The sequence below is a fragment of the Tenrec ecaudatus genome, unplaced genomic scaffold, assembly GCF_050624435.1.
Source record: "Tenrec ecaudatus isolate mTenEca1 unplaced genomic scaffold, mTenEca1.hap1 Scaffold_748, whole genome shotgun sequence".
Taxonomy (NCBI): domain Eukaryota; kingdom Metazoa; phylum Chordata; class Mammalia; order Afrosoricida; family Tenrecidae; genus Tenrec; species Tenrec ecaudatus.
In genome coordinates this window covers 157,065-161,323 of record NW_027459645.1, presented here as the reverse complement: position 1 = coordinate 161,323, position 4,259 = coordinate 157,065, and the positions used below count along the sequence as shown (strand labels likewise).

The following is a 4,259-nucleotide window of genomic DNA, read 5'->3' as shown; positions in this document are numbered from 1 at the left end:
TCGGATGACAATGAAGAGGATTCAGGGGGTAGTAGGCAATCACTACAATTATAACATAAGTAACTGATGTGCCCCTTGTGTGTATAAATACTGTAAGGTGACTTTAGTTACTCCAAGTTCTCCTCGTTGCAATAATTTGTAACTCTTTGGACCATGCGTCCTTGAGGCAGATGTCTTTCAGAAAGAGAGCACTTTCAGGGGTTCTGGGTTTTTGAAGGGAGCAGTGAGAGTGAAGAAGTCATGCTACCTCACTAACGTGGTGGTAACAGGTCATGGGAATGAACCAGCTGAGCCAGAGAGGTAGACACAGTTGTGTGTTGAGGCAACACATCTGGTCAGCAAGTACCTTCTGTCATAGCTGCTCTCCCTTTACAAGGTGTGTACCCACAGTACAACACCTGAACCCAAGTTGGCCTAATGCAGCATCTGTGTATTTTTGTTTTCTACCTTCTAAAAGTTGAAAAATAAAAGTGCAACATAATAAATCTGATGGAAATTTTATCAGTGGCACTATGTGTTTTTCTGCATTGACATGGAATAACGACAGTGGGAGCTTCATTGGATTCCAGAAAATGCAGCATTGATGGGTGGCATCAGATCCACTGTAGTCTGATATTTCTAGTGGAAAATGTAGTGTTAGAGCCATATGCGCATGCACAACGGGAGAGAAGTCATATTGTCCTGCAAGCCCTCACCCATTACTGTGACCATCTGTGTTCTTTTTTCATTTTACAACGTTGCAATGGAATGGCACTTTGTCTCCCTTTCCAAATGCCTTGGTAGCTCTTGAGTATCACAAAAGCACGTGGACTATAGTTTTCCTGTTTCATTCGGTGAAAATATGCTCACCGAGTGCCTGACCTGCTGAAGGCACTTTGTAGAGCGGCGATGTGGGACCCCTGATCTGGATGAGACACTCACTGCATGTACATGCTTCAGATCCTCCTGACCCGCCTGCCTGGCCTTTTGTTCCAAAAAAAAACCAGTTCATTCCATACCCTTCTTTCTGCTGCCTCTTTGTTTCACTCCACTGGCATGTGTCTCACTCATCGTGTGTTTTTTTTTTTTTTTCATCTTTGTTGGCATCTGACCTCAGCGTTCTTCGTCAACTTTTTAATTTCTCCTCCACTTTGCTTTTGCAGACCAGGCTTTTTAAAGACCACGGACCTCCAGATTTTAGCACCTCATATATCAGTGTTTCACATGGACGTGATTCTAGAAGAAAACCAAAGATCCAAACCCAGAGCAACTTAGGACCTTCTGCAAATTCACTACTAGTGTACCTTTGGGCCTTCACATTTCACATTGGAGATTTATTAATTTTTATTCTTACACATTTTTGTTGGTTGATTTACTTGAGTTAAAATGCTAGACCAAGTAGAAATGTACAATTTCTAGCCTGTGTTTACCTGGGATATCGTTGGTAGGAGAATCAGGGTGGATGCCATTACTTTCTGTACTGGAGAAAAAATAAGCAATCACTGAATGAATCACACAAGCAATCAAGCAAACACACAACTTCTGCCTCAAAGTGTAAATCTACCGCCATTGGGTCAATTCAGACTCATAGCAAACCCGTAGAACTGAATATAACTGTTCTTTAGGTTTCCAGAGCTTTCCATATTTATCGGCACACAATACTTAAACTTACTCCCAAGGAGTAGCTGCTGGGTTTGAACCGCTAACCTTTTGTTTAGCAACTAATGCTTAGTCCACTCACCACCAAGTCTTCTTTATATATACATCTGCTCTGAGAACCTATGTTACATATTGTGTGATGTCACTTGAGGATCAACTGCCTCATATGCCTGTGAAAGCTAGACAATGAGTAGGAAGTTTGCAGGAAAATCGATGACCTGAAAATGATGGCTTGGGGGGAGGATATTGAAAGTACCAATGACTGCAAGTAAGGAAAGCTTACTTCACGCACTCTGCACCCCTGATATACTCCTTCAGTCTTACTTTTGTCTCCCAAATGCAAAGGACATTTAAAAGAATGTGATTTGAGTACCTCAGAAAGTGTTCGAAAAAGGAAAACACTGACTTGAGACTTACATAGACATAAATGGACACTGTCAGGAAATATTAGGTTTATAATTTGTTCTTGTTTTGTTTTTCAAACTTGAGTAATTTATTTGGGTTGAAAATTAAGACTTTATGCAGCTTAGAGTGCTGTATAGTGGACTGATAATATTCAGTGTGATAAAGAGCATTTACAATGGGCAATCCATGAGGAAAGGAAGTTTTTTACTCCTTACTTATTGTTTCATCCTGGATGACTAGGGTGCCTAGAATATTACCTGGCTCCTAATAGATTTTCAATAAATAACATTTACTTTTCAGTGGAAAAGGCAGTCTATCAATATTTTTACATCTAACCCACTGCCCTAATGTATACTCCAACTCATAGCAACCCTGTATAGGATTTTGACAGTCTATCGATCTTTATAGTAGATGGATTTCTCTGTAGATAGCCTCTCTATTTAAAATCTAAAAAAGGTGGACATTCTAGAGTACTTAGCAAAGTTTATGAATTTGTTGTTGATAGGTGCCATCAAGTTGGTTCCTACTCAAAGCATCCCTAAGCACAAAAGAACAGAACACTGCCCAGTCCTGCACTGTCCTCACAACTGTTCTTACATTTGATCTCATTGTTGCAGCCATTGTTAATCCATCTCCTGGAGGGCCTTCCTCCTTGTCACTGCCCTCGTGATGGCCTTCTCCAGGGACTGGCCTCTCTGGGCAACATGTCCAAAGTATGTGAATAAAGTATCACCATCCTTGTGTCATATTAGAATGTGTGTATATATGTTTATATATATATTTATATATATATAAATATATATATATACTTTGTATGCGGTCTTTCACTTTTGGGTGAGTTTATTTTCTTTTTTTGAGGATCTTCTTAATAATTATTTGCTTTCAAACAACAATATTTGGATAGACAATATTTTCTAGGGCCTCTAAGCCAAAATGATTGCATAAAACTACATTTGTGAGAGTGTGGCCAGGCGGCTCGGACCGAGCAGGGCTTTCCTTCCCAGTGGATTGCAGAGCGTACACTGCCAGTCTCTTGTCTTCTGTTCACCATGGCTTCTTCTGATATCCAGGTGAAAGAACTGGAGAAGTGGGCCTCTGGCCAGGCCTTTGAGCTGATACTCAGCCCCCGTTCAAAAGAGGCCGTCCCAGAATTCCCTCTTTCTCCTCCAAAGAAGAAGGACCTTTCCCTGGAGGAAATTCAGAAGAAATTAGAAGCTGCAGAAGAAAGACGCAAGTCCCATGAGGCGGAGGTCCTGAAGCAGCTGGCCGGGAAGCGGGAGCACGAGAAGGAGGTGCTGCAGAAAGCAATCGAGGAGAACAACAACTTCAGCAAGATGGCCGAGGAGAAGCTGACCCACAAAATGGAAGCCAACAAAGAGAACCGAGAAGCACAAATGGTGGCCAAGCTGGAGCGCTTGCGAGAAAAGGACAAGCACGTGGAAGAAGTGCGGAAGAACAAGGAATGCAAAGACCCCGCTGATGAGACTGCAGCCAACTAGTTTGTCCTGAGGACTGACTTTCTCCCCTCCCTCCTCGAGATCCAAAGACCGTGCTGGCCAGTGTCATTTTACTACTATTACTATTTCCCTCCTGACAAAGACTAGAAGCCAACGTAGGACGTAAATAGGTAGATCCAGACCATGTGATGTTGTTTTAGGGGCTAAAGGGGAGAAACAAAAAGTGTTTGACTCTTTTTTTCTAAAGTGTTGGAGTGTTTCTAACGTAGCTATTTTTCTTGTTGCCTCTTTTCTACTTCGGTGCACTCAGTGCGCTGGGTGAATGGCTAGCACTGTATTGGCCCCGTGGAAACATGTTTGTGAAAGAGTATGTAGTGGCTTCTCAAAACTGTTAGATGCTGAATATCTGTTTGCTTTTAAATCCCAGTTCTGTCCCGATTTTACCAGATGCTACTGTACTTGAATGGTTTATAAAACTGCAAAGTGCTGCTGGTGGCAGTGAAAAAAAAAACTACATTTGTGATTATTTATTACAAGAAGGTTCAAGATAAATCTGAGGGTATAGAGACAATTTGGGACTCCACATGAGAATTTTTTTCTACATGAAATATTTATAGCTTTGACAACAAATGGCACTAGTTGGTACCCTGAAACAGGAGTCCTCAAACTTTTTAAACAGGGGGCCAGTTCACTGTCCCTCAGACCCGTTGGAGGGCCGGACCATAGTTTAAAAAAAAAAAAAAAGAACAAATTCCCATG

At 41.6% G+C, this 4,259-nt stretch overlaps 1 pseudogene; it reads left to right on the top strand.

Moving 5' to 3' along the window:
* The first annotated feature begins 3,018 nt into the window (after positions 1-3,018).
* On the top strand, positions 3,019-3,557 carry LOC142436881 (stathmin pseudogene; annotated as a pseudogene).
* The last annotated feature ends 702 nt before the right edge of the window (positions 3,558-4,259 follow it).